At 44.4% G+C, this 22,858-nt stretch overlaps 1 long non-coding RNA gene across 1 annotated transcript in view; it reads left to right on the plus strand.

Annotated features, from left to right (window-relative positions):
* The window catches only part of LOC101178383, a 39,796-nt gene extending 24,307 nt beyond the window's left edge, over positions 1 to 15,489 (plus strand). The window contains exon 2 of the long non-coding RNA XR_177887.2: positions 14,852 to 15,489. This is a non-coding gene — a long non-coding RNA (uncharacterized LOC101178383). The remainder of the gene's footprint in view (positions 1 to 14,851) is intronic.
* The last annotated feature ends 7,369 nt before the right edge of the window (positions 15,490 to 22,858 follow it).

The following is a 22,858-nucleotide window of genomic DNA, read 5'->3' on the forward strand; positions in this document are numbered from 1 at the left end:
AATTCCCCACTTAACACTATCCATAGGTTCTTGGAAACTGCAACTTTTAGGCGAAACGACGTATAATGAAACCATTTTTACCATAGGCTAATTGATATAAACAAGAGTGATGTTCCTACAGCATATTTCTGGTCACAAAAACATCACCAATCTCCTAAATAAGGACCCAAAACGCTTCTGATATTAAACATTGAAATAAATGTGATCTATACATCCATTTAAGAATGATTAAGAAAAACAAATAAGACCATTATTTACCCAATTTTTAATTTTTTGATTACAGCTGCATATGAGTTGTACATATTTACGGGGCACATAACGTTTTGATGCAGGCATGCAATGCATACTGATCGGATCTGAGTAACTGGGGTATCCATTACCTCAGATATTTACCATTTCTTGGTGTTAGGAACATCCCAAGCCCACTCTTTTAGTTATTTTTAAATATATCATAAATTATTATTAACTATAGTTGCCCTTTTGTACTACCAAATACTAGATCCTATTCATTCTATTTACCCAGTTTTTGGTGAATCAGTGAGTCCCAGTGGTCATAGTCATAGTGGGTTAAACCAGGGAATAAATGTTTGCAAAGCAAATGTCTCAGGAGCACCTCCAGCCACCACAAAGTTCACAAATAATCACAAATATGGCAGGCTTACCGAACACGTTCATGCCACATCATTTAGTGTCATGCATTTGTGGAATTATCATTGACCTTACACAATTTTTATTTTACAATAATTTGTATTCATTCATTCATTTATTCATTTCCCAACTCACTTATTCCAGTTCATAGTCGCAGGTGGCCCGAGCTCATCCCAGCAGCTCAGGGCACAAGGCAGGCACCCACTGTGGACAGGACACCATCCCATCGCAGGGCACATCACCCCCACACACACTCATTTCAACTGGGGCCATTTAGACCTGCCATTGAATCCCATGTGCACAGCTTATGAATGTAGTAGGAAACAGAGTGCCCGGAGAAAACCCATGCAGAAATGGAAAGAATGTGGAAGACTCCACAAAGACAGGGGCCCTGGCCTGGAATTGATTTTTTTTTCTTATCAATGTTATAATGAAACTACATTATTTAAGGACCTGGCTGTACTTGCTTTTTCTTTATTGTTTACTGTCTGTCCAGCCACACTTCCCCTTCCCCTCCCCCTTGCTGAACAAGAAACCAAGTTCTACATGCACAAGGATCTTTGTTTTGTTCTCTGAAGTATCTCAGCATCTGGAATTGTGCCTGGCACATATTAGGTACTCAGTAAATTATTGTTACATGAAAAAATAATAAAGCCCATATCCTTCCAATGAATCCCTCTTACTCAGTTTAGCTCAAGTGTGCTACCATTGCTTGAAAGCAAAGCCCCCAACTGAGAGTGCCCTTCTCAGCACACCATGACTCCAAAATAGCCTGCTATACCTTTCTGCACCAAGAAAAGGATCAAAATCAGACAGAAAAAGAAAAAATACAGACTTCCTGATTGTCTATATATAAACTCGGCTGGTCCTTTTGGCCACCTGTGTTAGTCAGGGCTCCCTAGAGGGACAGAACTAATTGGAAATATATATATCCATATATATATATGGATATATATCCGTATTTATAAGGGAGTTTATCAAGTATTAACTTACATGATCACAAGGTCCCACAATAGGCCATCTGCAGGCTTGAAGAGCAAGGAGAGCCAGTTAGAGTCCCAAAACTGAAGAACTTGGAGTCTGATGTTCAAGGGCAGGAAGCATCCAGCACGGGGGAAAGATATGGGCTGGAGGCTAAGCCAGTCTCACCTTTTCATGTTTTTCTGCCTGCTTTATATTCGTTGGCAGCTGATTAGATTGTGCCCACCAGATTAAGGGTGGGTCTGCCTTCCCTAGCCCACTGACTCAAATATTAATCTCTTTTGGCAACACCCTCGCAGACACACCCAGGAACAATACTTTGCATCCTTCAATCTGATCAAATTGATACTCAGTATTAACCATCATGCAGCCCTTGTGGGTAGAAGTCAGTAGAAAAGTCGATTGACCCAGGGCCAGGACTCCCAGCTGTGCCTGCAGATCCTGCTGCTTCTGGACGTGTGGCTTTGGGCATCACTAAGCCTCCCTGGACCTTAGTTTCTTCATCTGTAAAGCAGATCTAAAAACCCCTATGCCTCAGGGTTGTTGTGAAGATTAAATGAGATCCTGAGTATCTGGGACTCTGAGGAGAAGCCCCCCACTCCTTACAGTCAGAGCAGCTCTGCGTTGCAAGGAAGGATTTGGACTCTGGGACAGGCAAACCAGTTCAAATCCCACCTTCGCCACTTAGTGCTGTGCAGCCTCGGGCACATCACCTGGCTCCTCTGCGCCTCCATTGCCTGGTCTTTAAAAGGGGGATAATTAGCATAGCCTGCATCCGAGGACAGTCATGGGGATTGCTGAGTTCATGCCTGTGTTTTACCCCAGTGCCTGGCACATGTAAAGTGCCCAATAATAAGTTGCTATTGCAGGGGCTTAATAAATGTCATTTCCCTCCTCATGACGAGAGCTTTGGCACCTGAGCCAGATCATTTATTTCTTTTTCTCTTTTGATGCCAATGATGACACATAACTTGCCCCAACAATGTAGCTCCCTGGGAAGATTTTGATGGGATTAAAAAAATGTGTTTCTTGGGCTTTCTACAGCTACAGCCCTATGACTCCTGTCATGGAACTGTCAAAACAAGCCTGAAACATGCATGGGCTTTCTGCCAAGTCCTCTTGGAGAGGGAGAGATGTAGTATGCACTCCTTCCTTTCTCTCTGCACTGTCCCTACTCCCACCCACCCCAATCCTTCTGCAGCAACACACTGTGTCAGCCGTGCTTGAGTGGTTTGGTAAAACAGGGCTCATTTTAGCTCCCTTTGGCAGAACACAGGGTGGTGTGGAGACGGCCTGAGAGTAGAGGCAAGTGAAAATGGTTCAGAAATGCCTGGGAGATGCCATCAGTTTGTACCAGGTGCTAGACACTAGGGTTATGGCTGCTGTGCCCTCGTGGTTGACTTTGAGTCATGGCTTATGAAACTCTGCATGCTGATCAGGAATCAGAGCAACTAAGGACAGACAAGGACACCCATCTACCTTGAATCAGGTCCTTCAGAGTGATCTGAGAGGCCAGGGGCAGCAGGTGGCTGCCAAACCTTATTGCCAAATTGTCATAGCTCCTTTGTCGTTTCTGGTTTTGATATGAATCTTGTAAAACAGAAACGCTCCTGCTTCCTAAGGTCTTGGAGTCAGGAATTTGTAAAAAACAATTTCACTTCAAGCTTCTACAAACACACCATTTCCCCTGCCTCTGCTTCCCTGTTGTGACCAGGAAGGCAGTACTATCTTACAGTTAACCCTCCACATGAGATAAATAGTACTCTTTTGAAAGCCACTGTATTCCATCCATAAATTATCAGCTGCACAGATGCAGACCTCTGGCTGACAGAAATCACTCCTCCAAATCCCCACCACGTATAGGCATTTAGAAACAACTCATTGTACTTCACTGGTCCCCTGTTTCCCTTTAGAGACGTTTATAGTGGTCAAGACTCTTGGGTACAGATGACAGAAACCCACCTGAAATTGACCTAAGCACAAAAGAAGACATACTATTCCCATGATAGAGACACTTGGGGGTAGTTCAGCTTCGGGCACAGCAGGATCCAAATGTCAAAAAAATATTTCCAGCCAGCTGCGGGGGCTCATGCCTATAATCCTAGCACTTTGGGAGGCCAAGGTGGAAGGATGGCTTGAGCCATGAGTTTGAGACCAGCCTGGGCAAGATGGCCAGACCCTGTCTCTACAAAAACTAAAAATAAATTAGCCATTCATGGGCAATGTGTGTCTGTAGTGCCAGCTACTCAGGAGGTGCAGGTGGGAGAATGCCTTGAGCCCAGGCATTCCAGGTTGCAGTAAGCTATGATCGCACCACTGTAGTGCGAAACAAAGGGAGTCTGGGAAACAAAGGGAGACCCCATCTCACTTTGTTGAGCTCACATTGTCCAGCAATATATATATATATATATATATATATATATATAGCTGGATATATATATATATAAAATATATATATAGCTGGATATATATATATATAATACATATATAGCTGGACATATATATATGTGTATATATAACCATTTTATTACCTACATCTTACACCTTACCTACATCTTACCAGTTTAGCCTCCCCAGGAGAGTGAGGTTTGCTTTGCCAATATTTCCAGCAAAAATCTTAGCAAAGGATGGTCATGTCTCTGAGTGGCCCTATCTGCGTCTCATGCCTATCCAGGACCCAACCTCTGTGTTTAAGGGTATATAATAATACCCTTACACGATCCCCATGTTAATAGCTGTTATTGACTACTATGTGCCAAGTCTTTCACTATATCATCGCTCATCTCACAACAAAATGAAAGATATCTATTTACTATCCCCATTTTTCAAGTGATGGAACAGGATTAAAGATGTTAAATAACTTGCGCAAGTTCACATCCCCCAAATGGAGAAATTAAAATTTTGGCTCAGTTCTCCAGGACTCCCTATCAGAGTGCCAAAATGGCCCATCTCCCTACAGCTGCAGAATAAGTGAGCTGTCTCATAAAATGTGCATTCAAGGCTGAGGCAGGAGAATGGCGTGAACCCCGGGAGGCAGAGTTTGCAGTGCGCCGAGATTGTGCCACTGCACTCCAGCCTGGGCAACAAAGCAAGACTCCGTCTCAAAAAAAAAAAAAAAAAATGTGCATTCATTCCATAGACATTAATTAGGCACTGCTCTGTGCAGTCACAGGTTATGACTGGAAGATTCCTGGGGCATTTCAGCACTCCAGGCACTAGCTTCCTCAAGCCCCATATGGACCCTTTCTGGAAACTCACCTGGTAATAGTACGACCCTGGTCTCTTGAGAGACACATGGCTCATCTGGTAATTCTGGGTAGTAGAACCTTTCCAAAGAGGAATAAGTCACCATTTGCAACTTCTGTCCGACCTGTTTGACTCACTCTCAAAAAGTCTGCCATCTAGGTAAGATAAAAATAAAAAGGGGGTCACAGACCAAGTTTGCTTGGTCCCTATAGTATTGTTTTCTGAATTGGATTTGTTGCCAATACTGAAAAGATAGGACTTTTATTTCACATTCAAAGCCATGTTTCCGGTTTCTTCTAAATATATCAAATGTGGCAGTACTGAGGCCAGATTCTTACACGGCAAAGGTCAGTGGGAACTGACAAGAGGACTGGCTGCTGCTTTGGGGTGGGGCGTGTGCTCTCCAGTTTGCCCTGGTCCCTTTCATTCCTTATTGCCTTACACCAAGGCTGCCTTACTCATTGACTTTACCTGCTGAGTGAGCAGCACAAATGAAGTGTGAAACAGCACAAAGAAGAGGCGATGAGCATGCAGAGAGAGGAGCAATGAGTTCCCCTGGGTGGAGAAGGGGAAATGAGAAAGAGGCCCTAGCCTTAAAGGAGGAGTAGGGTTTTAAATATCAAAGTTTCTTCATATGTAGGGTGGATTATTATTGGTAGAGTGGAGCACTGTGGGGAAGGGATTTTCCAAGGTGAGCGATGAGCATGGGGAAAGCTACAGGCAGAACGTCCACCTGGTGTTTGGGGAGCTCTGACCGCAGAGGCAGTATGTCAGGAAGTCATGTATTGGAGAACAGGCAAGATAAAAGACCAGCTGGACTGGATTCTGCAGCGGCCTCACCAGCCCACCGGGGCCTCCGAACACGCGCACACACACACACACTCACAACCCCAACACACACAGGAGCTCATGGGTCCAGAGGTGCACTAGTGCCCACTGGGCCCTAGGGACCTCCAAGTGGGCCTGAGGCTGGGAAGCTGTGCTCCAGCCTCAGGCATACCTCGTGCTCCCCATAAATGTGATTGTATCCTCCACCAGCCTGGTGGGCATCTTGACCCATCCTGCAGGGGTCAGGGCCTCTCGCTTCTCCTCCCAGCGTCTTTAACACCTGCCACCCTGGCTGCTCCTAAGCCAGCCTCCTCTCAGAACAGGGGTGTGTCCCCAGCTGATTCTGGGTCCCAGGGTTCTGTGTTGCCCTCCTTGGGCTGGGGCCAGTGAGGTGCATGAAGGGAGGGCAGGGAAGAAACAACCATGTGCTGGAAACTGAACAACCTGCTCCTGAATGACTATTGGGTACATAATGAAATGAAGGCAGAAATAAAGATGTTCTTTGAAACCAACGAGAACAAAGACACAACATACCAGAATCTCTGGGACACATTCAAAGCAGTGTGTAGAGGGAAATTTATAGCACTAAATGCCCACAAGAGAAAGCAGGAAAGATCCAAAATTGACACCCTAACATCACAATTAAAAGAACTAGAAAAGCAAGAACAAACACATTCAAAAGCTAGCAGAAGGCTAGAAATAACTAAAATCAGAGCAGAACTGAAGGAAATAGAGACACAAAAAACCCTTCAAAAAATTAATGAATCCAGGAGCTGGTTTTTTGAAAAGATCAACAAAATTGATGGACCGCTAGCAAGACTAATAAAGAAGAAAAGAGAGAAGAATCAAATAGATGCAATAAAAAACGAAAAAGGGGATATCACCACCGATCCCACAGAAATACAATCTACCATCAGAGAATACTACAAACACCTCTATGCAAATAAACTAGAAAATCTAGAAGAAATGGATAAATTCCTCGACAGATACACCCTCCCAAGACTAAACCAGGAAGAAGTTGAATCTCTGAATAGACCAATAACAGGTTCTGAAATTGTGGCAATAATCAATAGCTTACCAACCAAAAAGAGTCCAGGACCTGATGGATTCACAGCCGAATTCTACCAGAGGTACAAGGAGGAACTGGTACCATTCCTTCTGAAACTATTCCAATCGATAGAAAAAGAGGGAATCCTCCCTAACACATTTTATGAAGCCAGCATCGTCCTGATACCAAAACCTGGCAGAGACATAACCAAAAAAGAGAATTTCAGACCAATATCCTTGATGAACATTGATGCAAAAATCCTCAATAAAATACTGGCAAACCGAATCCAGCAGCACATCAAAAAGCTTATCCACCATGATCAAGTGGGCTTCATCCCTGGGATGCAAGGCTGCTTCAACATACGCAAATCAATAAATGTAATCCAACATATAAACAGAACCAAAGACAAAAACCACATGATTATCTCAATAGATGCAGAAAAGGCCTTTGACAAAATTCAACAACCCTTCATGCTAAAAACTCTCAATAAATTAGGTATTGATGGGACGTATCTCAAAATAATAAGAGCTATCTATGACAAACCCACAGCCAATATCATACTGAATGGGCAAAAACTGGAAGCATTCCCTCTGAAAACTGGCACAAGACAGGGATGCCCTCTCTCACCGCTCCTGTTCAACATAGTGCTGGAAGTTCTGGCCAGAGCAATCAGGCAGGAGAAGGAAATAAAAGGTATTCAATTAGGAAAAGAGGAAGTCAAATTGTCCCTGTTTGCAGATGACATGATTGTATATCTAGAAAACCCCATTGTCTCAGCCCAAAATCTCCTTACGCTGATTAGCAACTTCAGCAAAGTCTCAGGATACAAAATTAATGTACAAAAATCACAAGCATTCTTGTACACCAATCACAGACAAACAGAGAGCCAAATCATGAGTGAACTCCCATTCACAATTGCTTCAAAGAGAATAAAATACCTAGGAATCCAACTTACAAGGGATGTGAAGGACCTCTTCAAGGAGAACTACAAACCACTGCTCAATGAAATAAAAGAGGATACAAACAAATGGAAGAACATTCCATGCTCATGGGTTGGAAGAATCAATATCGTGAAAATGGCCATACTGCCCAAGGTAATTTATAGATTCAATGCCATCCCCATCAAGCTACCAATGACTTTCTTCACAGAATTGGAAAAAACTACTTTAAAGTTCATATGGAACCAAAAAAGAGCCCGCATCGCCAAGTCAATCCTAAGCCAAAAGAACAAAGCTGGAGGCATCACGCTACCTGACTTTAAACTATACTACAAGGCTACAGTAACCAAAACAGCATGGTACTGGTACCACAACAGAGACATAGATCAATGGAACAGAACAGAGCCCTCAGAAATGATGCCGCATAGCTACAACTATCTGATCTTTGACAAACCTGACAAAAACAAGAAATGGGGAAAGGATTCCCTATTTAATAAATGGTGCTGGGAAAACTGGCTAGCCATATGTAGAAAGCTGCAACTGGATCCCTTCCTTACACCTTATACAAAAATTAATTCAAGATGGATTAAAGACTTATATGTTAGACCTAAAACCATTAAAATCCTACAAGAAAACCTAGGCAATACCATTCAGGACATAGGCGTGGGCAAGGACTTCATGTCTAAAACACCAAAAGCAATGGCAACAAAAGCCAAAATCGACAAATGGGATCTCATTAAACTAAAGAGCTTCTGCACAGCAAAAGAAACTATCATCAGAATTAACAGGCAACCTACAGAATGGGAGAAAATTTTTGCAACCTACTCATCTGACAAAGGGCTAATATCCAGAATCTATAATGAACTCAAACAAATTTACAAGAAAAAAACAAACAACCCCATCAAAAAGTGGGCAGAGGACATGAACAGACACTTCTCAAAAGAAGACATTTATGCAGCCAGAAAACACATGAAGAAATGCTCATCATCACTGGCCATCAGAGAAATGCAAATCAAAACCACAGTGAGATACCATCTCACACCAGTTAGAATGGCCATCATTAAAAAATCAGGAAACAACAGGTGCTGGAGAGGATGTGGAGAAATAGGAACACTTTTACACTGTTGGTGGGACTGTAAACTAGTTCAACCATTGTGGAAGTCAGTGTGGCGATTCCTCAGGGATCTCGAACTAGAAATACCATTTGACCCAGCCATCCCATTACTGGGTATATACCCAAAGGACTATAAATCATGCTGCTATAAAGACACATGCACACGTATGTTTATTGCGGCACTATTCACAATAGCAAATAGTTGGAACCAACCCAAATGTCCAACAACGATAGACTGGATTAAGAAAATGTGGCACATATACACCATGGAATACTATGCAGCCATAAAAAATGATGAGTTCGTGTCCTTTGTAGGACATGGATGAAACTGGAAAACATCATTCTCAGTAAACTATCGCAAGGACAAAAAACCAAACACCGCATGTTCTCACTCATAGGTGGGAATTGAACAATGAGAACTCATGGACACAGGAAGGGAACATCACACTCCGGGACTGTTGTGGGTGGGGGAGGGGGAGGACAGCATTAGGAGATACACCTAATGCTAAATGACGAGTTAATGGTGCAGGAAATCAACATGGCACATGGATACATATGTAACAAACCTGCACATTGTGCACATGTACCTAAAACCTAAAGTATAAAAAAAAAAAAAAAAAAAAAAAAAAAAAAAAAAAAAAAAAAAAAAAAAAACAACCATGTGCCCAGCACATCTGGTGCTTCCTCCAGCCCCGCTTTGAAGGTTGACATCCTTATCCTGACTCTCCAAGGAAGAGCCTGAAGCTCACAGAGGTTGATGACTGACTGCGGACAAGGCCTCTCAGCATCCATCTCATCCTTTGTAGAATAAGGATCATGTACAAGTCTCCCCAGTTTTTTGTGAAATTTAGAAATAGTGTGTAAAGTGCTGGCCTGCTGCCTTGTATGCATTCATTAGTTAAAAATAATTAGTGAGCATCTATTATACCCCAGGCACAGTGTTTGGCATTAAGTTACAATACTCAACAAGGCAGACTGTAGAGGGTTACAGTCAGGGGTGTGTGTGTGTGTGTGTGTCTGTGTTGAAATTGTGTGTGTGTGTATGTTGGGGTTGTGTGTGTGTGTTGGATGTGTGTATGCTGGGTATGTGTGTGCTGGGTGTGTGTGTGTTGGAATTCTCTTTGTTGGGGTGTGCATGTGTGTTGTGTGTGTGTGCTGGGTGTGTGTGTTGAGATTGTGCTGGGCTTGTTTGTGTGTATGTTGGGATTCTGTGTGGTGTATGTGGTGTGTGTTGGGATGTGTATGTGTGTTATGGTTGTGTGTGTGTGTGTTGGGTATGTGTGTGGTGTGTGTGTGTTGGGTTTGTGTTGAGGTTGTGTGTTTTGGGGGTGTGTGTGTCGAGATTGCGTGTGTTGGATGTGTGTGTGTGTTGGAGTTGTGTGTGTGTTGGGGCTGTGCATGTGTGTGCACTGGAGGCATGTGTACATTAAGGTGGTGTGTGTGTGCTGTGTGTGTGTGTTGGGATTCTGTGTGTGTGTTGGGGGTGCATGTGTTTTGGGGTTGTGTGTGTGTGTGTGCATTGGAGGAGTGTGTGTGCTGGGGTTGTGTGTGTGCATTGGAGGTGTGTCTGTTGGGGTTGTGTGTGTGCATTGGAGGTGCATGTGTTGGGATTGTGTGTGTGTGTGTTGGGGTTGTGCATGTGTGCATTGGAGGTGTTGTGTTGGGGTTTGTGTGTGTTGGAGGTGCATGTATTGGGTTGTGTGTGTGTGTTGGGGTTGTGTGTGTGCATTGGAGGTGTGTGTGTTGGGGTTGTGTGTGTGCACGTTGGAGGTGTGTGTGTGTTGGAGGTGTGTGTGTGTTGGGGTGTGTGTTGGGGTGTGCGTGTTGGGGTGTGTGTTTTGGGGTGTGTGTGTTGGGTTGTGTATTGCGTTGGAGGTGTGTGTGTTGGGATTGTGTGTGTGGTTGGAGGTGTGTGTGTTGGGGTTGTGTGTGTGTGTGGGTTGGGGAAGTGAAGAGAATAAGTGACCACATACCACACAATGGAAAGGTGGACGCCGTGGTGTTTTCGGAAGGATGGCAGCAAGTCCCAGGGATAACACTGGATTTGGGAGTTCCGGGAGGATGTGCCATCTCCATGTGTTTACAAAACAAAGAAATTCAGTGTGGCTGCACCAACAACATGCCTTGGGGACAGGAGAGAAAGGAGGACAAAGAAGAGCGTGGGCTTAGATGGGGCCTGACCACACCCACCGCGTGAAGGGGGTTGGTTTTCATTCCGAGGGCCCTGGGCAGCTGTGCGGAGGAGGAAATGAAGAGAGACGGGGCGGGGGTGGGGGGGGGTTCCATGCAGTAACCTCCCAGCTGGTCCTTTCGCCCGCCACAGTTATCTCAACTCTGTAGGCAAAGCAATCCTGTTAAAACGTCCATTGGATCACACTGCGCCTCTGCTCAGCACCCTTCAATGGCTCCCTGTTTACCTCTGCGGAAAAGCCGAAGTCCTCACAAGGCCCTGAGTGACCCGGCCATTACCTCCCTGCTCATTTCAGGCAACCCCACTCACCATCCCGCTAAATGAGATGACCCCAGCCACAGTGGCCTGGCTGTTCCTGGAATGACAGGCTTCCCGCTTAGGGCTGAGATGGAATAGGGACCCCCTCTTAGGGCCTGCTGCACCCCTCACCCCCACCCCCACTGCCCAAGTATGAAAATAAAGGAAAAATATTTAGTTCCTTCACGGGAGAGTCCAGGGACCCAGCTAGCCCTGAGAAGTAAAGGAGCCACCTGAGAAGTGAGGAGAAATGCAGACAGATCCCCACCAAATGGATCCACTGGCACACAGACCTCAGACCGGGGGAAACCAAGACAGAGCTCTGACCACCTGTTCTTTGTTCTCAATTTCTTCCTGAGGGGCCTGGAGGAAGTCACGCCCACAGGTCAGATCTTACCATTCCTTTCTGCCGACCCCAAGATTTTAGAAAAAACTTCGCTTTCTTAACCAATCACAAATCAGAGTCTGAACCCACCTATGACCTTTTAGCCCCATGACTTCAGATATCCCACCTTTTTAGGCCACATCAATGTGTAACCCCCATGTGCTGGTTTATGATTTTACCTGTAACTTCTGCTTTCCTGAAATTTTTCCCTGCCTGAAAAAACCCTTGCATGCAAGTCATCAGGGAGTTCAGGTCTTAAGTGTGAGCTGCCTGATTCTTCTTGCTTGGCGTCCTGCAAATGAATGCCCCTCTTTCTCTCACTGCAAACCCTCGGTGTGGACGTTTGGCTTTACTGCACCAGGTAGGAAGACTCCATTCAGCTCCACCCTGGCTGAGCCTCTAGAAGGAATGCTCTCTCTTCTTCCCTAATCACCTTTACATCTTTGCTCAGATTTTACCTTCGCAGGGAGACTTACAATGACCACCTACTTTTTACTCAAAATTGCTCCCCACGGTACTCCTAATCCCCCCCCTTTTTTTGTATCTTGCTTTGCTTTTTCTGTAACCCTTATCTCCTAACATATTGTCCATGCCCTCTGGCCAAAACCCACCAGGAACACGTACGCAGCTGGGTTGTTTTTTTTTTTTTTTGGGGGGGTGGGGTGGGGTGGAGAGGACAGGGTCTCACTGTTGCAGTGAAGGAGATCACATACCAGGGGATCTGAGGGTGCCTCCCTGATTGCAGTCATTGGAGCGTGCAGTGGCACCTGTGCTCCTGGTGGCCCTTGCCTGGAGAACATTGATGATCCTATGTACGTTACTTGTTTGCTATGTTTTTCTTCTTGTCTTCCCCTTCTAGCTTCATGGAGGTAAGGATGTTTTGACTGTTCTGTTAACTGATCCAAGTGCCTAGAACTATAATCACAGTAGAAGCCCAATTTATGTCATTTGCTGAGACGGGGAAGCCTGGAAAATGAGCGGGGTTTGCAGGCTGGGGCAGAATTAGGGAGGAATTGATAAGCTTGAGCTATTTCCAGTCACAGAATCATCGGTTCATCTTCCTATGTCAACCTCACCCACCACTCAGCAGTGATCATAGCCCTGCCTCCCCCCACCCCTCACCACAGGCATGCCTCAGCCCTCAGTGAGCCCCTTAGCAGCAGCACATGCAGCACCATTAAAACACACCCCAGGTGCCATTCTAAATACCGCCTTGTCTTATCCGGTTGGCACTCCTCTGATTTTTAGAGATGAGGAAACTGGGCAGGGCATGGTGGTTCACACCTATAATCCTAGCATTTGGGGATGTCCAGGAGGGAGGATCACTTGAGGCCAGGAGTTTGAGACCAGCCTGGGCAACATAGCAAGACCCTACCTCTCCAAAAAAAGTTTTTAATGAAAAAAATATTTTCAGAGGTGAGGAAACTGAGCACAAGAAGAATAAATAAGTTTTGAGCAGCCGAGCTGGAATTTGAATATAGATCGTCCAACCCCAGAGCCTAAACCTCTCAGAGCATTTCATGGCCATCAACTTAGATGCCAAGAAAGGAAGATGGGGTGAGGAGGTGCGGCAACACCAAGGCAAACTTGATTTGAGGTGTAGCAAGAGGAGATAGTTTTCTTTCTGTTAGGAGGATGCTGTCTGCAGCAAACACTGCTCTGTGTCTCGTGGGAAACCGCACAGGCTGCCCAAAGCCCTCACAGATGCCCAGTCCCATTCAGGCCTGACTCGTCCCATTGAGTCAGAAGGGTCTGGTGCCTCTGACACGATGCATCAACTGGGGCATTCATAAAAATGAAAAAGGAGCCAAGCCCAGCCCTTTTCCCCTATCAAAGGAGAGCAGAGGAGATCTGAAAAACAGGGTGATTAACTCCACCAGACACTCGAGTTGCCATGGATACTACCGACCAGCATGACACCTCTTCTGCCCCTTGGTTCTGAGGCTGCCTGTGCTCTCCAGCCCTGGCAGAGAGAGTTTTTCTCCTCACTTCCCCAAAACTGGTTCTAAAAGCACAAAAGGCATTTGAGGACTCAGAGCAGGGGAGAGCTCATTCCATCCCATGTCATCTTTTTCAAAACTACATTTTTCCGTCTCTGTTGCACGTCATGTTAGCTGTATTCATGTTAATGGGAGCTTGTGTGTGTGAGTACAGCTGTTCTAGAAAGTACGTATCTGCCCTATGACTTATGATTAAATACCTTGGAGGTCTGAAGAGAGAGAACTAAGAGGCAAATTAAAGAGTTTTGTGTGTGTTTTTTTTGTGGGAGGGGGGCAGGGGAACAGGGTCTCCCTGCAGCCTCCAACTCCTGAGCTCAAGTGATTTTCCCACAGGCACGAGCAACTGTGTCCAGGTCCATGAACCCTTGTGTCTGTGAATATGTTTATTATAATGATTGTCACTGGTGATCTTGACAGCTATATTAAAATTACTGTTATCGGTAAAATGAAACCTAAACTTTGCCACTAAAGTGAAGTGCCCATATACGTCCAACCCAAGGACAGTGACTGATCTTTGTGTCCAGACTCAAGCTCTTACAAAAAACTGCCAGTCACTAACATTCTCAATAAACACTGATCAGATAATCATATTTGAGAGCTGCTTTTAACTTTTCAAATACTCATCTCATTTGAGCTTTACAACTACATGAAATCAACAGTAAGTAACAACTGTCTAACCCAGGCCAAAATCAGTAATATGAATTGTAATCATTTTTAAATGCTACAGCGGAAACATATTTGAAATGCACAATCCAAGGCAGATTAATGGAAGGACAGAGGGATGACAGGTGGAGATGTATGTGAACAAGAAAATACAGCAGAATGTCAATAGTAGAATGCCTAGGTTGGACAAATTTCAAAGTTCCTTTTATTCCCCCAAATTCTATGTTTTTATATTGATTTTCTAAGTATTTTTCAGATACTCTAAAATGAAGATAATTTAACATTGGTCAGTTAAGATCAATTTAAGGTTAATCTCTGCAGCAACTCAGAACTGATCCGAAGTTTATCAGTCAGGGGCTAGTGTATGCTGTGGTAGCAAACATCACTAAAATCTTGGGGCTTAAAACTACAGAGGTTTATCTCTTGCTTACACAATATAGGAACCACAGATGAGCTGGGGGCTTTGTGCCTGCATCGCCATTGACACTGTCCTCTTTGTTGTTCTCTTCCAGGGCCCAGTGAACAGAGAGCCCCTGGACATTGCCGGAAGGAAAGGAGAGAGCCCAGCAAAGCATACAATGTATCAGGCTTTTCACGTGTCATTGGGTGAAAGGAAGTCACACGGGCCAAGGAGGGGAAGCAGGTGTCATCAGAGCAGTTCCACAGTCCTCTAGGCACAGTAACAGGCATGCTCTTCTGTCCTTCTCTCCTTTTAGATTGTAAGCTACCCGAAGTCAGTCTCCATGGGTTTTTTTCCTTATATGCAAGCCACCATATGACAGGTGTGCCGGATAATAACTCAGGTATACCTGAGAATGACCCTATAGTCCAAGAATGTTGGTTCTGAGCTCCAAACTAAGGAATCTGGGAGCTGCCAACCCAGAGGTTTACTCCTTATCTATGGAGCATAGCTGAACCCCTGGCCCATTTCTTGGAACAGGATGTGCGGGGAACCAAGGCCCTTTGTTTTGAGCTAGGTGGAGGTGGCCAGGTAGAGGTCGCCAGGTAGAGGTGGCCAGGCGGAGGTTGCTAAGCAAAGATTGCTATATTAACTGGGTGCTTTTTACAAACCATAGCGGTTACCCCATTCATCCAGCCACTGCTGGACTCCCTGTATGTTTAAGTTCCCCAATAAAACTTATGTCTTGCTCACTGTCTCTGGGTCTTTTCTTCAGCCTCTCAGACACGGTGCCCTCCCTGGGCTTGGACTCAGCGGGGGTGCTACTCCACTACTACAATGCCCCAAAAATGCCCACCTCTCTTTCTGACACTCAGTAAACATCTGCCATTGGCAATGATTGAGCTTCTAACATCTTTACCCTATGAGGAAAAGCAGCTCTTTTCTATGTATGATACCCTTACTTTGCTGGCTCAAGGATGGTGTTCAGAGTGGGTCTTAGAACCTGTGGCACAAAAGCCTGTTGTTGTTTTCTTTGCCTGGTGGAGATTTGAGGCTCAGCAGTAGGAGGGTCTCTCTTTCTGGAGGCTCTCAACCTGATGCTTTGTTATTGTGTCTCTGCAGCAGGGAGCAGGGAAATAGGGAATCACTTAAGGACCTTGGGGCTCCTGTGGAATTTCTGCAAGAGAGAGGTGATAATAAAGACTCAATGGAGTGGGACAATTGGGAGGGACGTAGCTATTAGCAGTCTGAATAAAAGGGAAAAGCAGGCTTTAAAGAAACCCTAAGGCTTGTTTTCAAGACAAAGATCTCATCTCCTCATTCCTGTGGCTCCCTAACCCCCTGTATGCCTCCCCTCCACAGATGTCTTTGAGTCTCTGTCTTGCAGTGATGTATGAGGCCAAGCCCCCTCCCCATAGGCCATCGAGCCAGATGATTCATGCTGAACAATCTAGTACATTCTAACACAGCCTTCTGTGAAAGGCAGCTTGGCTCCAAAGCTGCAAAATACAAAGCCTTTCACAGCAACAGCCAAACAGGTATATAAATGAATCAATACTCAAGCACTCAGCACATTCACACATATTTACTACAGGAACACGCTGGACCAGGCCCAATACCTGGGCTCCTAACTGTGCTAGTCAATATCACTTGTCAATTAAAACCTAAAGGAGTTTTATCACTCCCCCTGACACCCCAGACTCCTGGCTCATAAAATGGATTTCAAGTCAGTGTAAATAGCTTGCTTTGCCCAGCAGCTGTGTTCCTGAAAAGTTTCTTGTAAATCAAATCCTCTTTTAAAATGCATGAAACTTTCTGTTTAAAAGGAACCCTGTGATTAATCCTTTTGTAAGGCAAAACATCTTCCTGTAATATAAAAAATACTACTACCACCTCCCCCCATCTGGCTCTTCCTCCCCTTGCCACCTCGTGGTTGCCAGCTGCCCACTTCCACTCCATTCCATAGGTCAGCTTTAGGTGCAAATACCATTTTTAAAGAGGATTCACATTTTTGTGACTTGGAAGCAAACCAAAGACCCATCTTTTTAACATGTATCTTACAAATATCCTGGTTGAAAAGCCTGCAGAATATACATCACTTGTTTGCAGATACCACAATACACAATCACCAGAAATGCTGATGAGCTTGGCTATGAAAGGAATGAGCTGATGCTCTCTGAGAAGATGGCTCATCATCCCTTACTCAAAACAAAATCGAAGGCAGCATCTTGGAAAGCAGGTGGAGACACGATTAAGGATGCCTTTACTTCCCTTCCCCAGCTCACGCCACCGCTTCCTGCTAGTGAAGATTGAAAAGTAGAATGAATCATGGAAAATACCATTCTCCAAATGTCATTGGGAACATCAGTCTATACTTTTGCCTAAAAGTGAGACTAAAGATTAGCCCCATGTTTCTCCTTCTTCCAACATTTCAGATTTTCGCCATGCCTGTGAGCCACCTGTAGCATTACTTACTCGGTTTTAGTTAAATTGACTCCTTCTTACTTAGCCTCACGAGAACTGACGGCCAAGGAAGAGCTTTCCCCTTGACCCTCTGAAGGTCTGCTGAAAAATCAACTCACAAAAGGCAGACAAATGTGTGTAATGTGTATACACAGGAGCCTTGAGAATGATGATGCAATTCCCTCGTGAGGTTCCAAAGCTTGCATACCCTCTCGAGGTTATAGAAAGAATGCACGCTCAGAGCATGGCCCAAAACAGGTTAGGTTGGTAGATCAAGTTTAGTGCCAAGGCAGGTTATGAGAGGGGGAGAGGAAGGGGCTGGCTACCAAAGGGGGTCTCGTTATGTATAGTAAGCCTCTCGGGTGGCAGCCCTAAAGATAATATGTGGTAAATGTCCCTTTTCTGACATTTAAAGGGTCAGACTCTCAATCTCCCCTAGATCCAGGAAAGGCCTAGAAAGGGAAGGCCTGGCTGCATCCATGGAGATTCTCTACAGATGCAAATTTCCACCACAAAAGACAGCTTTGCAAGCCACTTCTGTCTGTTGGCTCTGTGGCAGCCATTTCAAAATATGTCAAAGAAATAGATTTTGGAGTAAAATATCTTTATTTCCTTCAAGAAGCAATGAGATCCATGAAATCGCAGGTTTAAGATGTAGTTATATCTTTTCTAGAACACGTTAATGTGAGCTTATAACTGAAACCACCTTTGGAAAAATTGTAACGGTGAGAAAATTATGACAGTGAATGAGATCTGATCTAACTCACTTCCATCTTGCCTTTAACCTCCAAACTGCCCTAATTATTCCTGGGCCTGGTCCAAGTTAACTTTGGGAGACATTTAGTTTATACTTCAAATGGTAATAGCCCTTCCCTGAAACTCTACCGCTTTTGTAAAGCTAATGAAAGACCACCAGGTCAGGAGGATGACAGGAGCCTGAATTCTGCTAACACATAAAGGATTACCAGTCATTATGCTGGGGTTCACAAGATTTGCAACTTCCCCAATTATTCCTGCAGATAACATCACTCTTATAGAACCTAAGATTGGCCTCTTAAGATGTCTTTTCAGGTTTTTTCATTTCTGATGACAGATGGCTCCACCTGGACCTACCAAGGGGTCTGGTGGTCCCACCCAGAAGCAGACTGAGCATGCAGGAGGATCACTTTCCACGCCCCTATGATGGCATCCCCAACCAGTCAACAGCACCCATTCCCTGGCCTGCCAAACTATCCTTGAAAAACCCTAGTCTCTACATTTTCAGGGAGGCTGATTTGAGTAATAAAATTCCAGTCTCCCATTCAGCTGGCTCTTACTCTAATGCAATTCTCCCATCTTGATAAGTCAGCTCTACCTGACCAGCAGGCAAAATTAATACATTGGGCGGTTACATAACTATTTAAAAATGGGTTCATCCAGGTGCTACCTAAAGTCATTCTGTGGGCCACTGTTGATACACATACCACACTTTGCCACCACACTTTGAATGGACAAGGTAACCAAATATGATTAGGCCATGCTAGTCTTAATTCCCTTACCATTGTTTGCCTACCTGTGCCTGCATTCATTCAACAAACATTGGTAACTACTATGCATGGGCATTGTACAAGGCATGAATGAGGAGAGAGGAGAAACTCTGTGCCTTTGAGAGCTTACAGTTTGGTGGAGGAGGCTGAAAGAGAGAGAGCTGTGATCTAGCATGTTGTACAAAGAACTGGAGGAGCACAGAAGAGACATGAGCTCTACTTCAGTAATAGGAACTTCAAAGACAGCACTTTGGCTGGGCTTAGAAGGGTGAGCAAGATTCACTCCAATGAGGGGAGCGAAGAGAAGACGTTCCAGGAGAGAAAACAGCAGGGTACAAAGGCTCAGAGGCATGTGACAGGAAGATGCAGGCAGAAGGGGTGGGTGCTCTGGCTGGCAGGAGAGGGGACAATTTTTTAAAAATCAAATTATGGGGGCCTTTGGTGTGGACTTGGTGATAATGTCCTCAAGGTTAATCCATATTGTTGCATGTAACAGACTTCCTTCTTAAGGCTGAGTGATATTCTATTACAAGTTGTTATAGATTGAATTGTGCCCTCACCCAAGTGTAGAAGCCTTAATTAACCACCTATATAACTACATTTGGAGATAGGGCCTTTAAAGAGGTAATTAGGGTTACATGAAGTCATAAGTGTAGAGCCCTAATCTAATAGGACTACTGTCTCTATAGGAAGAGGAAGAGACACCAGGGAGGCACTTACACAGAGAAGGGATGAATGGGAGGACATGGCAGGAAGGCAGTCCCCTGCCAGCCACGGAGAGAGGCTTCAGATAACCCAACCCTGCCACACATTGATCTTGGACTTGTAGCATCCGCAGCTGTAAGAGAATAAATTTCTGTTGTTTAAGCCACCCAGTTTGTGATATTTGGTTATGGTGGCACTAACAAATTAATAAATATGTATATATGACATTTTGTGTATCCATTCATCTGTCAATGGACATTGGGGTTGCTTCCACTTTGGGGCTATTGCAAATCATGCTGCTATGAACATGGGTGTGCAAAGATCTCTTCAACACCCTGCTTTCAATTCTTTCGGATATATATCCAGAAGTGGAATTGCTGAATCATATGGTAATTCTATTTTTAATTTTCTTGAGGAAGTTTCATACTGTTTTCTGTAGCAGCTGTGCCATTTTACATTCCCAGCAGCAGTGCACAAGCGTTCCTATTTCTCCACATCCTCACTAAAACTTGTTGTTTTCTGTGGTTTTTTTTTTTTTTGATAGCAGCCATTCTAATCAGTGTGAGGTGGTATCACATGGTAGTTTTTCTTTGCGTTTCCCTATTGATCAGTAATTCAGTGATATTGGGCATCTTTTCATGTGCTTATTAGCCATCTGTAAATCTTTGGAGATTCAATGTATATTCAAGTCCTTTGAACATTGCTGAATTGTGTTGTTTCCTTTTTGTTGTTGAGTTTTAGGAGTTTACTATATATTATGGATATTAATCCATTATCAGTGTCTTCTTATATTAATAAGAAAAATAAAGCTAAACAGTGGTAAAGTGTTGGGGCAGCAAAAATTTTGGGGGGTGGTGTGGAGAAATAATGGGTGATGTTTCTCAGAGCTGCTTCCAGCAGGATTAGGGGCGGCATGGGAAAGTAGAGTGGGAGAGATTCAGCTGAAGGAAGATTTTGTGGTAAGGGGTGATATTGTGGGGTTGATAGAAGGAGCATTTGTCATATAGAATTATTGGTGATGGCCTGGATATGGTTTCATATGAATTGAAAAACTAAATGGAATAAGAGAAGGAGAAAAGCAGGTATTAAAGGACTAAGAATTGGGAGGACCTAGGACATCCAATTAGAGAGTGCCTAAGGAAGTTCAGCATAGCCCTGCCAGCAAAGATTATTTATTTAAGAGTTAAGAGTGGCGGTTTGGGGATAGCACCAGGAGATATCAGCTGTGATGGCTTGGAGAAACAGTGTAAACCAGCAGTGTAAACAAGAGCAGGGCATTTATGAATAGTTGAGAATGGTGAATAAGAGTATGACTAGACAGAAGATAGTAGAGATGACAAGTTTTTTGGGGCACAGTCCAAATTGGTCTGATGTCTGGAATGAGACTGGGACCTAATAAAAAGGAGGGTCTACACAGGAGCTCAAATGGGCTGTACCCTGTAGCATTCCAAGGACAGGCCTGAATTCTGAGAAAGGAAAGTGTTAAGAGTATTGTCCAGTCCTTTTTAAGTTGGTGGCTGAGCTTGGTGAGGTGTGTTTTTAAAAGACCATTAGTTCACTGAATACCAAGAGCCTGAGAAACTGCTTGGGTGAGTTGACTAATAAAGGCTGGTCTGTTATCAGACTGTATAGAGGTGGTAAGGCCAAACTGAGGAATTATATCTGACAGAAGGGAAGAAATGACTGTGGTGGCCTTCTCAGGCCCTGTGGGAAAGGCCTCTACCCATCCAGTGAAAATGTCTACCCAGACCAAGAGGTATTTTAGTTTCCTGACTCGAGGCATGTGAGTAAAGTCAATTTGCCAGTCCTGGGCAGGGGCAAATCCCTGAGGTTGATGTGTAGGGAAGGTGGGGGGGGGCCTGAACAATCTCTGAGGAGTAGTAGAATAGCAGATGGAACACTGAGAAGTGATTTCCTTAAGGATAGATTTCCATGATGGAAAGGAAATGAGAGGTTCTAAGAGGTGGGCTAGCAGCTTGTAACCTACGTGGAAGAGGTTATGAAATGATGACAGGATAGAATGGGCCTGTGAGGTTGGAAGGAGATATTTTCCTTGGTCTAAGAACCATTTGCCTTGTGTGGGAAGAGATTGATGGGTGGAAGTTTTAGTGGGGGAGTAGGTGGGAGTGGCCAGATGAGAAGGAGAAAAACTGCCATGAGGGATAGAAGTTGGAATGCTAGCTGCTTTTTTAGCTAACTTATCAGGATAAGCACTGTTCTGAGCCATGGGATCTGATGCCTTTTGATGGCCTTTCCAATGAATGACTCCAGCTTCCTTTGGAAGTAAAGCGGTTTTGAGAAGCATTTTTATTAAAGAGGCATTAATGATGGAGGACCTTTGCGTAGTGAGGAAACCTCTTTCAGCCCATATAACAGCATGGTGGTGGAGGATATGGAAGGCACATTTAGAGTCAGTATAAATATTGACGTGTAGTCCCTTTGCAAGAGTGAGGGCCTGAGTTAAGGCAATGAGTTCAGCTTGCTGAGAGGTAGTGGAGGGGGCAGAGTGGTAGCCTCAATGATAGGTGTGGAAGATATTATAGCATAGCCTGCCTTTGCTGGTGAGTGGTGATTAGGCCTAGTGGAACTGCCATCAGTAAACCAAGTGTGTTCAGGGTGAGGAACAGGAAAGAAGGAAATATGGGGAAATGGAGTGAATATCAGGTGGATCAGAAAGATACAGTCATGGGGGTCAGGTGTGATATCAGGAATAATATGGGAGGCTGGATTGAAGTCCAGGCCAGGAACAATGGTAATTGTGGGAGATTTAACAAAGAGTGAGTATAGCTGAAGGAGCCAGGGAGCAGAAAGTATATGCATCAGGTGGGAGGAAGAAAATAGATTTTGGAAGTTATGAGGACTGTACAGAGTGAGTTGAGCATAGTTTGTGATTTTGAGGGCCTCTAAAAGTATTAAAATAGTGGCAGCTGCTGCACACAGACATGAGGGCTATGCTAAAAGAGTAAAGTCAAGTTTTTTGGACAGAAAGGCTATAGAGGGTGGTCCTGGTCCTTGTGTAAGAATTGCAACCACACAGCCCTGCACTTCAGCTCTGTGTAATGAAAAAGGTTGGGATGAGCTAGGGAGATCTAGTGTGGGAGCAGCTTTTAGGGCTGTTTTTAAGGAACAGAAAGAAGAGTGGAGAAAGGATTTAGGATCTGTGGGGTCAGCTAGGTTTGCTTTTGTGAGTTTATATAATGGTTTAGTCAGGATGGTAAAACTAGGTATCCAAAGGCAGAAGTACCTAACCATGCCTAGGGAGGAAAGGAGTTGTTTTGTAGAAGGGATTGGGGTTTGGGAGATTAGCTGGACATGATCAGCAGGGAGAGCACTTGTGTTTTCATGAGAATTATGCCAAGATAGGTAACAGATGAGGAAGAAATTTGGACTTGACTGAAGTAATGGGGGCTGTCTGTGAAGCCTTG

The sequence above is a fragment of the Nomascus leucogenys genome, chromosome 2, assembly GCF_006542625.1.
Source record: "Nomascus leucogenys isolate Asia chromosome 2, Asia_NLE_v1, whole genome shotgun sequence".
NCBI classification, from domain to species: domain Eukaryota; kingdom Metazoa; phylum Chordata; class Mammalia; order Primates; family Hylobatidae; genus Nomascus; species Nomascus leucogenys.